Below are 17729 nucleotides of genomic sequence, written 5' to 3' on the forward strand. Positions count from 1 at the left end.
ACGATTAAAAAGTGTTATTAAAAGGAAAGGTGATGTAACACAGCGATAAACACGTCTCTGTCCCAACTTTTGTTAAGTATGTTGCAGCCATCAAATTCTAAATTTGTGTATATTTACAAAGTACAATTAAGTTGGTCATCTTTTCTTTGTATTTTTGTCAGTTAAATAAAGGTTCACATGAATTAACATATCACAGATTTTTGTTTTTATTGCATTTTGGAAACTATCCCAACTTTTCTGGAAATGGGGTTTGTAGAAGAACCAGCACCAATCTCTGCTGCACACCACTGGTCACTTGTCTCCAACCTGAAAAACAAAATTCTGTATCACCCTTGCCATCCTGCCAATTGATATCTAATTGGCTAGTTCACAATCGGTTCCATGTGTTCTTACCTTCGTGATCAGCCTACCATGCACAATCTCAGGAAAGGCCTTGTTAAAGTCCATAATGACAACATCTGACACACTCCCCTCATCAATCCTCTTGGTCACTTCTTTAAAAAACTCACTCAAATTCATAAGTCTGAAGGAAGGTTCTTAAAATGTTTTGACCTGCCCTCATGGTAAACCAAAAATCTCTGCTGTACTGATACACTACCCTTCAAAAAAAGTAACTTCATCAGCATGACACAACCGAAGTCTCAAATACATCAGGTACAATTTTTACTAACCCACGCTTTAAGAATACAAAAGGTTTTACACATTGCAGTCTTTTTTTTTTTACATCTAGTCCAATTTCATGTTTTATTACATTAAAATTAACACCATGGTACTTCAAGTAGGACTCAAGTTTCTTTGTAACCTGCAAACCCATATTAAGAAGACATTACAAACTTAAAAGATGCAAATCACTCAGAGTTTTACACTTTTACCTGTAACTTTGCTTCAAAGGTTAGGGGGAGAAAATATTCCCTCCTATGTGAATCTGAAGCAGCAAATGCTTGAAGACTGAACAAATTTTGGCAAACACAGAACAACTGCATGAGAGCCAGAGGTAAAATAAACTCCACTCCCTGTGTACAAATTACAAGTTGCAGTTTTGGAATATGTCAGCTGAGTAATAGCAGATCCAGAACCAAATAGACTTTGAACAACAAGATTGGCATTTATTCCTTAACTGAGAGAGTTAATTGGACACAGGGTACCTGACAAAATGTACACAAATTGCTGAAGGTCTTTTTATTTTATTGGTTGCTTTCATATTTGGGTGTAAGTAAGAGGAATCTTCTTATATGGACTGAAATTAACCTCTAAAACCACAGATGCTATTTGTAGTGAGGCAGCTTCTCACTGGAAAACTATATAAGATGCAACATTGGGTTGTGTCCATTTATTAAAAATACTATGTGTATTTTTTTTTAAACTTTAACTAAAAAGTAGACCCAATCTGGTCAACTTGAAAAAAATAATTTCCCTAAACTTAGAACCAAATCATTCATCTTTCTTCAGATAGGCAATAAACACAATAATATCTTAATGAAAAATTCTCTTCCATTCTGCAACTACTGTCCAATGCACAGTAATGGACTCTAACAATACAATTAACCTGCTACTGTGCTTCTATATAGCCACCCATCAAGAAAACTCAACTATGCCAATCAGACTTCAGAGATAACTATCTGCATCACTTATAGACGCAGTTTCCTTTCCGTAACAAGAACTTATGCAGAAATTAATTATCATTGCTGTACTTAACGTACGCTGCAGTTGGCAAGTACCCAGGAGGATCCCTGGTATAAAATTGCAAATCTGGTAAAACACATTTAAAAACACCACTTTGGTTTACACCCAAATGATGGGCCAAAATAGGAAATCTGCAGTCCCAATGGAAGCTGAAAAGTGCACACCTATCATGGCTTTGCCACGCTGATTACTAAGAAGAGCATCAGAACGAATAAAAACATTCAGCCACAGAACGGTTGCTTACAGGCTGCCATGAGAGTGACACTATTCGCAGAACAATCGGAATCAGAAAACTTGCAGCTTGCTAGCAGGTTGTTCGGCCCAACATGCATTGTGCCAGTCAACAAAAAGTGCTAATCCTAGACTAATCCCCTTTTCCAGCCCTTGGCCCACAGTCTCGCAAATCACAGGTCTTCATGGGTCAGAGCGTTACAGAGCACACAGACCGTAGAAACTGGACCTTGACACACCGAGTCCACACCACCTATTAAAAATCCATGTGCTGCAATCCCATTTTATTCTTCCTGCATTTCCATCATTCCCCCCACCAAGTATTTGCTATTCTCCTGTGTACCAAGGACGATTTACGGTACTCTATTTACCCACCAATCTACATACAGATAGGCCAGGACTGAATCTGGGTTCCGGAATTATGCAGCAGTTCAATGAGCTGTTCCACTCTGTGCACGTCCAATTCCACCGTCAGTATTACTTTCAACCTTAACCCACATCCACAGTCTTAAAATCTCTTTCCTCATATATATCTTTCATGACATGTGAGTGACGATAAGCCGGATTCTGATATGTGTCTCTGTTGTGGACTTATAGTGGGAAGGTTGCAGGGAGAGGGGAAATCAAAGCTGGAAAAACGCTTCAGAGAGAACTTCAGTAATAAGCAATAAACCAATTGTTTGGAATCAAATGACCTTGCCTGGTGTCTCAGGGCTGGGTGTGTCCGCACCCACACCACCCCCCACCCCCAGCCCTAGCACTCCTTCACTACTTGTCCCTCCCACACTGCTCCACCCTCACCCTTCCCAACATCCTCTGCTCCCTCCACATTTGCAAACTCGCTCTCCACTCCAAGCTGACAAAATGCAGTACAGTACTGTGAAAACGTCTTCGGCTCCCTAGGTATATGCCCCTTAGACTTTTGCACAGTACTGTATGTACTCTAACCCTTCCATCAATTATCATCGATATCCAATTAGGTTATGACCCCCCCCCCCCCTTAAAGGATACAAGTTATTCCTATTCAAATACTTTTCCTAAAGGTCATTATAGCCAGGATTGGTAGTGGGGAGAAGTTACTATTTCCTATTAAATGCTCCTTATGATGCGAGTCTCAAATAGCCTCTGACAACCAAGTCCAGCTCCTGGCCTTCACATGTGGCTCAGCTACTAGGTCTGGCAGGACCATTTCTACTGAGAGTAGAAGGGGCAAGGGCGGGTTACTGGCACCTTAAAATGAGCTGCTTTGGGCAGATGGGGCTTGTCAGCCGTGGTTGGCAGCTCACCTGGAAGGAAAACGCTGATCTCAAACCTCCACCGCCTTGCAGCTATACTCACTGATGGGGAAAGCTTTTAGAGTACACCCAGAGGAAGAATCCAGAGCTAAGGTAGTCCTACATTGAGTTCAATGCTAGCAGGAAACTCCGGCAATGTTGCTGGTGCCAAACTGTATCGGTCTCTGCCGTTCACTTGGATTCATAAGCTGCATGGAGAGGGAGAGCCTGATATATGGGCAACAGCTTGCTCTCCATATCATACTGCCCTGGCTTGTGTATCATGTAGACAGCTGGGGTGCAACATCCATGGTTGACCTCAAGCAACAGAGGGCCTCATTACATACACTCCAATTTCTCTCCCTTCCTCCACACCTTTCAACATCCTCACACTTAACTGCTTGTACTCACTTGTACTGATGAAATTCCTCTAACCCATTGCCTCACATCTCTGAATTAAATTCTGTCTGTTACTTCCTATCCAACTGACCACATCTCAATTGCCACAGATACAGCAACGGTCACCACAAGAAACCTTTCAAGCGCATCAACAGTGTGCAGAGAAAGATGTATAGGAATGGACATTTTTAGCTGTGGAAAAAACATTGGGTCAGCAGATCGTAATTAGAGACTTAAAATGACCAGCATAAATTTGAAGCTTCAAAAGGTATCAGGAAGTCTACAAGTACCATTTAAATGGTTCAGCACAGACTAGATAGGTCAAAGGGCTTTTCCATGATTCCATGATTCTATAGTTATGGTAATGTAAAGAGAGGAATAACCAATGTTGCATTTGAATTTTGCTCCAACCATTCTACCACAACCTCTCTCAGTCTCACTAAAGCTTCACCACATTGCTTCTTCTTTATTTTGCACAATTAACCTAACGCACGCTTCATCGTTTTCAAACAATACAAATTCTGTTCCTATGCCATTGAATCTACCCTCTTCATGGTGGTTGCCCGAGGGGGAAGCAAGGTGAGATTCTATGGACATGACAGAGACACCTGATTGGTATATTGCCTCTCTGATGCCATGATCAGGGATGTCTCTGATTGGGTCTATGGTATTCTCAGGGGCAAGGGCGAGCAGCCAGACATCTTGGTACAAATGACACATTAGACAAGGTGAGGAAGTCCTGAAGAGAGATTTTAGGTAGCCAGGTAGAAAGTCAACTGCATGAGAGCCAGAGGTAAAATAAACTCCACTCCACTTGCAGCTTGCTAGGAGGTTGTTTGGCCCAACATGCATTGTGCCAGTCAACAAAAAGTGCTAATCCTAGACTAATCCCCTTTTCCAGCACTTGGCCCACAGTCTTGCAAATCACAGGTCTTCATGGGTCAGAGCGTTACAGAGCACACAGACCGTAGAAACTGGACCTTGACACACCGAGTCCACACCACCTATTAAAAATCCATGTGCTGCAATCCCATTTTATTCTTCCTGCATTTCCATCATTCCCCCCACCAAATATTTGCTATTCTCCTGTGTACCAAGGACGATTTACGGTACTCTATTTACCCACCAATCTACATACAGATAGGCCAGGACTGAATCTGGGTTCCGGAATTATGCAGCAGTTCAATGAGCTGTTCCACTCTGTGCACGTCCAATTCCACCGTCAGTATTACTTTCAACCTTAACCCACATCCACAGTCTTAAAATCTCTTTCCTCATATATATCTTTCATGACATGTGAGTGACGATAAGCCGGATTCTGATATGTGTCTCTGTTGTGGACTTATAGTGGGAAGGTTGCAGGGAGAGGGGAAATCAAAGCTGGAAAAACGCTTCAGAGAGAACTTCAGTAATAAGCAATAAACCAATTGTTTGGAATCAAATGACCTTGCCTGGTGTCTCAGGGCTGGGTGTGTCCGCACCCACACCACCCCCCACCCCCAGCCCTAGCACTCCTTCACTACTTGTCCCTCCCACACTGCTCCACCCTCACCCTTCCCAACATCCTCTGCTCCCTCCACATTTGCAAACTCGCTCTCCACTCCAAGCTGACAAAATGCAGTACAGTACTGTGAAAACGTCTTCAGCTCCCTAGGTATATGCCCCTTAGACTTTTGCACAGTACTGTATGTACTCTAACCCTTCCATCAATTATCATCGATATCCAATTAGGTTATGACCCCCCCCCCCCCCAAAGGATACAAGTTATTCCTATTTAAATACTTTTCCTAAAGGTCATTATAGCCAGGATTGGTAGTGGGGAGAAGTTACTATTTCCTATTAAATGCTCCTTATGATGCGAGTCTCAAATAGCCTCTGACAACCAAGTTCAGCTCCTGGCCTTCACATGTGTCTCAGCTACTAGGTCTGGCAGGACCATTTCTACTGAGAGTAGAAGGGGCAAAGGCGGGTTACTGGCACCTTAAAATGAGTTGCTTTGGGCAGATGGGGCTTGTCAGCCGTGGTTGGCAGCCACCTGGAAGGAAAACTCTGATCTCAAACCTCCACCGCCTTGCAGCTATACTCACTGATGGGGAAAGCTTTGAGAGTACACCCAGAGGAAGAATCCAGAGCTAAGGTAGTCCTACATTGAGTTCAATGCTAGCAGGAAACTCCGGCAATGTTGCTGGTGCCAAACTGTATCGGTCTCTGCCGTTCACTTGGATTCATAAGCTGCATGGAGAGGGAGAGCCTGATATATGGGCAACAGCTTGCTCTCCATATCATACTGCCCTGGCTTGTGTATCATGTAGACAGCAACATCCATGGTTGACCTCAAGCAACAGAGGGCCTCATTACATACACTCCAATTTCTCTCCCTTCCTCATTAAAACAATAAAATTCTACAGAACATTACAGGCCCTTCGGCCCACAATGTTGTGCTGACCATCTAACCTACTCTAGAAACTGCCTAGAATTTCTTTACCGCATAGCCCTCCATTTGTCTAAGTTCCATGTACCTAAGAGTCTCTTAAGAGACCCTATTGTATTCATCTCTACCACCTTCACAGGCAGTGCATTCCATACACCCACCACTCCCTGTGTTGAAAAACTTACCTCTGACATCCTGCTTGTACCTTCTTCCAAGCACTTTGTTAGAGGATTGGGAAGCTTTTAAAAACCAACAGAAGGTAACTAAAGTCATTAAGGTAAAGATGGAATAGAAAATAGTATTAGAAGACGCCAAAAGTTTCTTCAAATACATAAAATAAACTGTTAGAGGTGAGAGTGGATATCAGACCACTGGAAAACAATGCTGGAGAGGTAGTAATGGGGGATCTGGAAATGGCAGATGAACTGAGTAAGTGTTTTGCATCAGTCTTCACAGTGGAAGACACTAGCAATATGATGAAAGTTCCAAGTGTCAGGGTCATTACTAGAGAGAACTTTCTTTGGAAACTGAAAGATCTAAAGGTGGATAAGTCCCTTGGACCAGATGGTGTACACCCCAGGGTTCTGAAAGAGGTGGCTGAAGAGATCATAGAGGCATTAGTAATGATCTTTCAAGAACCACAAGATTCTGGAATGGTTCTGGAGGACTGGAAAATTGCAAATATCACTCCACTCCAAGGAGCGGGGGAAGCAGATGGAAGGAAATTATAGGCCAGTTGGTCTAACATCAGTGATTGGGAAAATGTTGGAAGCGATTGTTCAGGATGAGGTCTCAGGGAACTTGGGAGGCACATGATAAAAATAGACCCTAGGCCATGGTTTCCTCAAGCAAAAATCTTGCCTGACACATCTGTTGGAATTCTTTGAAGAATTAACAAGCAGGATAGATAATTACCGCCCTATCAGCCTGCTCTCAATAATCAGCAAAGTAATGGAAAGAGTCATCAACCGTGCCATCATGCAACACCTACTCAGCAATAACCTGTTTACGGATGCTTAGCTTGGGTGCTGTCAAGGCCTCTCAGCTCCTGACTCCTTCACCTCCTTGGTCCACCTAAATACCAAAGGTGAGGTGAGTGTGAAAGCCCTCAATATTATGGCAGCATTTGATAGAGTATGGCATCAAGGTACCCTAGCTAAAATGGAGTCAATGGGAATTTGGGGGGTGGGGAACCCTCCGCTGGTTGGAATCGTACCCGGCACAAAGGAAGATGGTTGTGGTGGTTAAAGGTCAATCATCATATCCTCAGGACATCACTGCAGAAGTTCCTCAGGGAAATGTCCTAGGACCAACTGACTTCAGCTGCTTCATCAGTGACCTTCCTTCGGTCATAAGCTCAGAAGTGGGGATGTTTGCAGATGACTGAACAATGTTCTGCATGATATATGACTTCTCAGATAGTGAAGCAGTTCATACCCAAATGCAGCAGGACCTGGACAATATCCAGGTGTGGGCTGACAAGTAACATTCAAACCTAGCAAGTACAGGCAATAACCATCTCCAACAAGAGAGTCTCTAAGCATCATCCCTTGACATTCATTGGTATCACCATCACTGATTCCCCTACTATCAACATCCTGGGGGAGGGGGGTTACGATTAACAAGAAACTGAACTAGTCTAGCCATAGAGCGAGTCAAAGGCTAGGAATCCTGCCTTGTGGAACTCACCTCCCGACTCCCAAAGCCTGTCCACCATCTACAAGGCTCAGGTCAAGGGTGTATTGGAATACTCGCCACTTGCCTAGATAAGTGCAACTCTACCAATATTCAAGAAGCTTGACACTATCCAGTACAAGGCAGTCAACTTGATTGCTATGCCTTCCACAAGCAACCAATCCCTCCACCATCAATAAACAGTTGCAGCTGTGTGTACTATCTACAAGATGCATTGCAACAACACACCCAAGTTCCTAAGGCAACTCTTTCCATACCCACGACTACTACCATCCAGAAGGACGAGAACAGCTGATACCTGGGAACACCACCGCTAGGAAATCCCCCTCCAAGTCACTTACCATCCTGACTTGGAAACATATCACCATTCCTTCATTGTCACTGGGTCAAAATCATGGAATTCCCTCTCTAACAGCACTGTGGGTGTACCAACACCTCAGGGACTGTAGTGGTTCAAGAAGGCAGCTTATCACCACCTTCTCAAGGGCAACTAGGGATGGACAATAAATACTGGCTTAGCTGGTGACACCCACATCCCATAAATAAATAAATAAAACAAAGGAGATTTGGTGTATGTTGTACACTTGGATTTTCAGAAGACATTTAACACAGTGTCACACGAGTCTACTTAACAAGCCCATTGTCTTACAGGAAAAATTCCAGTATAGATAAAGAAGTTGTTGATTGGCAGGAGACAGAGTGGGAATAAAGAGCCTTTTCTGGTTGGCTGGTAGTGACGAGTGGTGTTCCACAGGGGTCTGTGTTGGGACCAATTTGACTTGTATGTCAATGATTTGGATGAGTGCATTGATGGTTTGGTTGCAAGATTTGCAGATGATATGATCAGTGGAGGGGCAGGTAGTTTTGAGGATGTAGAGAGGCTACAGAAGGACTTTGACTGATTAGGAGAATGGGAAAAAATGGCAGATGGAATAGAGTGTCAGGAAGTTTATCGTCATTCACCACAGTAGAACAAATGAGAGGGTTGACTATTTTCTAAACAGAGAGAAAATTTTAAAAACTAAGGTGCAAGGGGACTTGGGAGTCCTTGTGCAGGATTCCCTATAGTTTAATTTGCAGGTTGTGTTTGTGGTGAGGAAGGCAAATGCGATGTTAGCATTCATTTCATGTGGTCTTGAATTTAAACGCAAAGATGTAATATTGATAAAAAAATCACTGGTGATGCCTCACTTGGAGTATTGTGAGCAATTCATCTTAGAAAGGATATACTGAATTTGGAAAGGGTTCAAAGGAAGTTCACAAAAATGATTCCAGGATGAAATGGCTCGTCATATAATAAACACATGATGGCTCTGGGCCCGTATTCACTGGAATTCAGAAGAATGAGGGGTGACCTCCTTGACACCTATCGAATGATGAAAGGCGTTGATTGAGTGGATGTTTCCTATGCTGGGAGAGTCTAAGACCAGAGGACACCGCCTCAATATAGAGGAATGTCCATTTAGAACTGCGATGAGGAGGAATTTCTTTAGCCAGAGAATGATGAATCTGTGGAATTCTTTGCTGCAAGCAGCTGTGGAGGCAAAGTCTTTATGTACATTTCAGGCAGAGGTTGATAGATTCTTGATTGGTCAGGGCATGAAGAGATGTGGGGAGGCCAGAGATTGGGGCTGAGAAAACAAATTGGATCAGCCATGATGGAATGGCAGAGTAGACTCAATGGGACAAATGGCCTAATCCTGCTCCTATAGCTTATGGTCTAAAACTTGTCCAAACATAATTAAAGTCTTGAACAGCTAACACTCATGCTTGTTGGCCTGTTCCAGCTTCTGTGTTATCAATACATTGATTTTCAAATGTTAAAACTATCATACTTTAATAGGTTAATTTGTATCATTCATTCATTATGTGCTGTGTTGTATGACATGGGCGACCATGGTCTTTCCATGACGATGATTGTTCTTGGCAAATTCTTCAGTAGAAGTGGCTTGCAATTGCTGCCTCCTGAGCAGTGTCTTTACAAGACAGATGATCCTAGCCATTATCAATACTCTTCAGAGATGGTCTGCCTGGCGTTAGTGTTCACATAACCAGGAATTGTGACATCCACCACCTGCTCCCATTGTTTCACGTGACCCTGATCAGGGGTTGGGGATGAAGCAGGTGCTACACCTTGCCCAAGGGTGACCTGCCAGCTAGTCGAAGGAGAGAGCACTTTACACCTCCTTTGATAGAGAAATATCACCTGCCCTGCCAACCATGGTGATATAATGCTGCTTTTTAGACATTTTTAAAATCAATAAAATGAATGTTTTACTGCCAATATTACTCCTTCTGGAATGAACCACCTGAACTCCATTAATTTCTCCTAACCGTACACCAAGACAACATTGCACAGGAAATGATATCATTAGCCACATAATCCAAAGCAGAAAACAAACTCTCCCAAGCAACTGATGACAAGCAGCTCCCAATGCATCCCATTCCTGAGGGGAAAAAATGACATTCCTAGCACTAAAAAATTGAACATCCAAGACTAATTATGCAATGTATGGAGTCTAAACTTGCCACATAATGTTAGGGCTTCTTCTTTCCAACATCAGCAAACTTTAACTTTATGGTATGTCTTAATTGCCACTGTTAAACCCGATACTAAAAATTTACTTTTACAAGAAAGTCCTTTCTAAAAACAAAAATCCATGTGATTTTCTGTCTGTACTTTATATGATATTATGGCCTGAATTTTGTGGTAGCAATGACGGAAGTTCAATATACTAATAGTTATCCAAGTACCTCCATTGACATTTCTGTGGATCTGCTCGGTTGCTGAAACAGCTCCAACATGCAACACTGAATGCCTGCTAGACTCAACCAATTGACTGAAAAATCCTCCAAGATATACACACCACACTGAGCAAGACAGGGCAGCTTTACAGGTAGGACTACAACAGGGACATAGTTACAAAGAGGGAAAGGAGTGAAGGAGGGATTAAGAAAAAGCAGATTAAAGAGTGAGGAGAAAAAGAGCAATAGATGAAAGAAATATGGCCTGTAAAAACACATTTCCAGTAGTAATATGGAAGAATGAGACTCTGAACTTCCAGAACAAAAGGGGCCGATCTGATGGGCAGAATATCCAAATTCTGTTTATACAGAGTATTTTATGGTCGGGGGATAATTATCTAAACCGATTAATAACATTATTTTGAGGCAACTGTAACCATTGCCCAAATTTACATACCTTTCAAGTTGGAGTCTCGCAATGAGGTGCAGCCAACTGACATAAGGTTCACAGCTTCAGATTTCCCCATTTAACTGTGCATGTGTGAATTCAGAAGTTGTAGTCTGGTTTATTCTGATAGAAAAATAAGCAGCAAGAGCCTCACAATGCAAGTCTGGGTCTGAATCAACAGTTCTGAAGTAACGTGTCATTCTAAGATAACATGGGAGTGAACAATCCTGCCTGCTACAATCAGGTTGCTGACTGCATCACTGTAGATTGCTTTGAAGGGTAAACTGTTTAACTATTCTTATTCCCTTGCATTTCTTCCAAATTGCTTGTTTTGGAAGAAGTCATTACAGTTTCCTTCAGAAATTTGTTTTCCCCATTCTTCCAACTGAAGAAATAAACTGACATTATTGCAAATAACCATTAGCTTGTCTACTCTCTGCTCTATATCCAACTCATTTGCAGACACACAACTATCAATAGAGACTCCATAGAGACAACAGTTAATTTCTGGTTCTGGCAAGAAATGAACAAATCTTCAATCCAATTGGTAATAAAATACAGTTTCTTATACAGGCCCCACCTCATCTGCACTTCTTTGAAATAATTCTATAATTACACAAATTCTGGCTCAAAATCCCCAGATGAAGTCTGTAGACAAGTGTAATGACAGCTGGTGTCATTCAATCACCAACAGGAACAAAATGCAGCTGAATAGCTAGGGACTATGTGACTGTCTCCAGCGGATTGGAAAGCAAGTGACAAAGAACCAATGTCTCATAACAAATACAGCATTCAACTATTTCCCCAGCTCAGAAACCTGAATGGTAATCTGTGAATCATATATTTAGATTGTGCGCTGGAAGCATTCCTCCCTCCTATAATATTTCCTGTTTAATAAAAGTAGGAAGTAAAGCCACTTTTTTTCAAACTTAATTCATGATGAATTATGTGCTTTTATTTGAAATCATTTTGAAACTTGCCACTGAGTATTAGTGATTGACTGCATCACACTGAAAAAACAGTTGGTGCTTATACAGCAAAATTGTTGCCAAAACATAATGCCCAAGGTTCTGTTGTACATTAAATAAAAATGAATTGCAAAGTCTTTGAACTGTCACACTTTATATAAGAAAAGCCAAGAATGAGCTAATAATATGCAAATTCTTAAATGTTTTTGGGAAGTTCAAATGAACAAATGCAATTTTTGTGCTCAATGTTGTGTTTGAAAATCTGTTGCTAGTCTATTGAAGTTATGTTTTTAAACTCTATATTGCCTTTGAATAAATTTGTTTTCTCAGGATTTTAGCCACCATCTTGAAAACCTTTTAAATGACTGAAAGTGAACAGGGGAGACACAAGAGACTGCTGAAATCTAGAACAACAATCTATGAGACAAACAGTGGTTCAAGTGACATCTGTAGGAGGAAAGGAATTGCCAACATTTTGGTTCAAAATCACCAAGGAATCCCACCATCCAGGCCATGCTGTCTTATTGCTACTGCCATAGAGAAGAAAATACAGGCACCTTAGATCCCATACCAAGTCAGGTTCAGAAACAGTTACTACCCATCAATCATCAGGCTCCTGAACCAGCCTTCACTCACATTATCGCTGAACTAATTCCACAAACTATGGAATCATTTTCATGGACTCAAACTTAGTATTTGTACAGATTGTCTTCTTTTTCACGTCTATTTGTGTATCGCTTTTCAATGATTCTATCGTACTTAGAAACCCCACATCAGAATTGATTCCCTTCCTCCTACTGATGTTGCTTGACCTGCTAAGTTCTTCTAGCAGATAGCGGTTGCTTCTGATGAACAAATTTTGCACACGGAAAATGGAATGGAAGGGAAAGACCTTTAATTACTGATTGGCAATGGGGAATAAAGTGAGGAATAATCCTGAAGAGAGAGGCCCAATGGCTCTTGACATGAACAAACCAAACCTGTTGCACACCATATACTCTGCACTACCTGGAATGAGGGAAAATGGTGGTGAGAGTCCCATTCAGGACAACGACCAGGATGGGAAAGTGTTAGTTCTGCTGGGAGCAAGAGCACTAGCAGAAGAGAAGTTGAGTTAATCTGAGGGTGCATTTGTGAATTTGGTGAAAGGGAGAGTGAAGTCTGAGAGTAGTATCTAAGCACATCCTACCTGATAGGGAATGAGGGAGATCTTTACCTCTGAACGTGTTCAGTGATAAAGAGAAAGAACTTTGAAGAAGACAAAAGATCAGCAAACTCTGTGAAGAGCATGGCGATTGAAAGGAGGTAGAATCTCAGCACAAGAACCTTTAGGTTGGATCCAGTTACAGGGGAAAAGGTAGTTTAGAAGGTTTGTAATAAGGAGGCCATAAAACAATACGTGGACTCCAAGGCACCTTAATGGGAACAGGAGGAGAGGCCAAAGAGTAATACTGCCACATTGATGCTACTAAAACTTTGGGCAGAACAGCTGGTATAAGACAGTCTCAGGTAAAAAGCTCCACATAAAGCTTCACAAAGTACAAGTCACAGTGCAAAGCAAACACACATTCTTAATGAGAATTCCACCAGGTCTCTTCACTTTACTGGCAATTTCCTCAATATTGTGATTTATACTAAAAACAAAAAAAAATTGCATTTAGAGTAACAGCAACAACATATTCTCATTTAACTTCTTGCAGAAGTCATCTTTATTTCCCCTTTATGCACTTGTGAATAATCATCCAAATAAAAATAAGTCTTTTGCATTAAACATCCAGTAAAAAAAATGTTGGAAGGTAGAAACTTGAACTGCTCCATTCTAAAATTACAAGACAATGACATTATTTTGGAGAGAAAGTGCTCACGCATGACTACATATATAGGAGTACATAAAAACATAACAGTATCGGAAATAGAAGTGGAATAAAAATCTTCTCCTACAAGACACAAGACCATAAGACGTTGGAGCAGAATTAGGACATTCAGGTCATTGAATCTGCTCCACTATTCCATTATGGCTGACTGTCTATCCCATTACCATTATCCTGCCCGGTCCTGCCATAAACAAAAATCCCCCAATTTTGATTTTGCATAAGATCAATGGCTAAGTCCTCACAGCCCTCAGGGCAGAAAATTCCAAGGATTCACTGAGTATCAGGTGAAGAGATCTCTCCTTATTTCAGCCCTTATTTTGAGACCATGATACCTAGGACTCCTCAGCAAAGGAAATGGCTTAGCTCTGTTTTGGCTTGTCAAGTCCTATAGATATTTTTAAAAGGTTAACAAGGACAGAATGATGTACTGGAATGACAAGAGTATAATGAAGATGCACTATGTTGGTTGGTGGAATGGGGGCTGGGTTGTCCAATGTGAACAGAAAGAGCAAATGATAAATACAAAATAATCTGTAGATGCTGAAAAACCAGAATAACACACTCAAAATGCTGTAGGAACTCCGCAGACCAGGCAACACCCATTAATGAAGGGTTTCAGTCTGAATCATCCACTCTTTATTCCTCTCCGTGGATGCTGCCTGACCTGCTGAGTTCCTCCAGCACATTGTGTGTATCACTCAGAGACAAAGCACACTGGGCCTATATTCTTAAATTTTAAATGGCAAGGCATCTTTCAAAGACTCAAAATGTTAACTGGACATGAAAAAATAGATGTAGACGTAATATTTTCTCTGGCTATCAGGTCTAGTATATGGAATCATCTTTTCAAGATAGAGAGCTGGCCATTCAAGGCAAACTCATGATGCAGGTTCTTCACCAAAGAGTAGCGAATTTGAGTCATAGTTGTACAACACAAAGTGGACTCTTTATCTCACCACATTCATCCCAACATTTTACCCATCAACATGAATCCCATCTGCCTCTACCCATTTGAAGTCTTGCCTGTTTAAATGCCTCCTAAACATAGTAATTGTATCTAAAAGCACATTCTATATATCAATCAGATATATTGAATGGACAGAGGGCATCAGTTTCCCAGGGTAGAAATGTCTAATAGCAGATGGCATGCATTGAAGGAAAGAGGGGGTAGGTTCAAGGGGGATGCAAGAGGCAAGTTTTTTTACTCAGTGAGTCATGAATGCCTGGAATACGCTGCCTGCTATGGTGTGAGAGGCAAATACATCAGCAGCTTTCAAGAAATGTTTGGATAGGCACAGGGATGCAAGGAAGATGGAGGGATATGGACATGGTGTAGGGAGGAAGGATGAGTGGGTGTTTTTAATTTGTTTTTCATCTGGCTCGGCAGGACATTGTGGGACAAATGGCCTGTTCCTATGCTGTACTGTTCTATGTTCTAACCACTCTCTGGGTTAAAAAAATAAATACCTGCTTAGATCTCCTACCCCTCACTTTAAATCTCTGTCCACCTGTTTTTGATGTTCTTACCAGACCAATTAACGTTTTACTATCTCTGCCCCTCATGATCATATATACTATTAAATAACCGGCAGCCCCCATCACGCCAGGCAGACATACCCAGTTTATCTAATCTCTTTCCATAACTGAAGCCCTCCTGTCCATTCTGGTTAATGTCCTCCGCATTCTCTCCAGTGCAATTACATCCTTTGGAGTTTGTTACCCAGGAAACCAGTGGGTGAATATATCCGAAAGACAGATCAGTAGATCTTTTTTGATATTGTGGAAACCAAGATTAGCATAGGAAACTGGTGCGAGATTTTGTCGAATGACACACTACAGTACAAATGGCTGAATATCGTACACCTCCCCCCCACCACCACCACCACCACCACCACCACCACCACCACCACCTTTATGTTCTCATGTTAGAACTCACCTAAGGAAAAAAATCCTGATTCAATAATAGCGGTAAGCAAAATAAAAGTTTCGTTCAGAATACATATTTCGTCTTTAAAAAATTGGAAAACCAGCTAAATGAACTTTGTACGAGCAATGACGTCAATTCACCACACTGAACTATCCAGGAAATTACAAGCACGTTGACTCTCTGCCAGAGATACACGAAAACGCGTGACCAAGTGTGGAATTTCTCCCGTGTCAAGAGCAGGAAGACAGCACCTTAAAGGAGCAGTTGAGGTTAATTTACAAGATATTACCAGAACCTTGCCGTTTGAATAAGTGCCAAGCACCTGTTAGACCATGTAAAACGAAGGCAGCAGAAATGACCTGTAGTAACCTCTGCAAACAGTCTTTGTAAAAGAAGCATATTACTTCCAGATCGCTGTTTTTCCAATTCGTATTACATTGCGTTTGGTGTTATTTTAAAGAGTAATATTTTAAAACCAGCATTCTAACCTTCCTACAGACAAACCCCCTTCCTAAATACTACAATGTATCAGTTCACCTTTAGTCCACGTAACAAAATACACTGATGTCGCTATAACACTACTATTAGCATGAATTCACATTGTTATTTAAATTACAAGCATCGGCGACACAATGAGCTTGAATAATTCAGCCAAAAAAAAATATGCACAAAGACTAATATAAGCCCGCGTAAATCTAACCGCATGTTGCGAATTGAAGTGAATGATTATGAAATAAATTGGCCGAATTTCCACCACAGGTGATTTGTGTTCAGGGTCTATGAAGAGGAGCGAGTATAGCTGGATGGATGAATGAATGCCGCAAGCGAGAAAGGTAAAGAGACTCACATGCGATACTGTAGATTCAGTGACGGCTCTCTGTCCGTGTTCATGCCCCATTCAAGAAGCACGGCGACAATCAAACCCTGGAAACGATGATTGCCAACCAGCCTAGCCAATGAAAGGACTCATTTTATGGAGCGAGAGAACACGAACCAATTAGATGCAAGTCGATGAATAACATGTCCACTGAAGATGCAGCTACTCGGCTAAAATAGAGTTTCGACTCTTTTTAGAAATTCCTGCTATCAAGAGCAATTTTCCATGCGGTGCAAATAAAATTAAATGATTTTCCCCCTTCTTTTCTAGTAAGGGTTGTATGATGGTTGTTGTTTAAGAGGAAAGTATCTACAAAATCAAGAAATTCATAATGAATTGAACAATTAATCTACAACGAGTAATTACTTGGCTGTTGAAATACTTCGCTGAAATCTCACTGCATGTTATTTTATATGTCAGCATGGGCGTTTAGAGAATGTGAAAAATTGTTCATTGTGCTTGCTCCAGCATTTTATAAAGATTTTTGTTAACCTCAATGAACTAACCCACTTTCCTGATTTCTTTAATGTCTAAACTCTGTTAACGTCTGACCCGAATATTCTCAGAGAATGAGCCTCCTGAGTACAGAATTTCAAAGTTTCAATATCGTCTGACTGAAATTTTTTTTCACCTTCGTCCTGAAAGAGTAATCCTTGGCTTTGAGACTGTCCACTGGTCCTCGTCGAGAAGTTAATTCGGCACCTACACTTCAGACCCCTTAATAACTTTGTATTTGTTAAAAGCCGTCACGTCACATCCTCTCTAGAGATGATATGCCTACTCTGCATAGCCATTCTTCATATGACATACAACGATGCACTTCACTGTATGTTTCAATGTACACGTGACAAATAAATCTGAATCTTGAACATATCTGCTGTCCAGGAATCAATGTGGCAAATCATTAGTACTCTGTACACTTGCTCCAAATGTTTCCTTGGGTGAGAGGGCCTGTCCTTCACAGTCTTCCACGTAGGGTCTCAACGGGAAATATCAAATGTGTCATGAAATGTGTTAACTTAGCAACTGCAGTTCAATGCAATACATAACATAGAAGAAAAAAAATCAATCAACTACAGTATACATAGATTAAAAATTCAGCAAAAATGAAAATAATATATATTTAAAAAGTGAAGTAGTGCTCACGGGTTCCAAAGTCCATTTAGGAATTGGATGG

General features: G+C 41.3%; 1 protein-coding gene across 6 annotated transcripts in view; it reads right to left on the minus strand.

Moving 5' to 3' along the window:
• Positions 1-17234, minus strand: part of slco4a1 (solute carrier organic anion transporter family, member 4A1) — a 229844-nt gene extending 212610 nt beyond the window's left edge. For 3 of the 6 annotated variants that reach the window (XM_073061931.1, XM_073061925.1, XM_073061930.1), the window contains exon 1: positions 16523-16608. The gene's annotated coding sequence lies outside the window, so the exon portion shown is untranslated. Of the gene's footprint in view, positions 1-10915; positions 10935-15684; positions 15793-16522; positions 16609-17183 lie in introns of those variants that run through there. The other 3 variants (XM_073061927.1, XM_073061926.1, XM_073061928.1) reach the window with 3 other exon arrangements.
• Between the last annotated feature and the right edge of the window lie 495 nt (positions 17235-17729).

The sequence above is a fragment of the Hemitrygon akajei genome, chromosome 11, assembly GCF_048418815.1.
Source record: "Hemitrygon akajei chromosome 11, sHemAka1.3, whole genome shotgun sequence".
NCBI classification, from domain to species: domain Eukaryota; kingdom Metazoa; phylum Chordata; class Chondrichthyes; order Myliobatiformes; family Dasyatidae; genus Hemitrygon; species Hemitrygon akajei.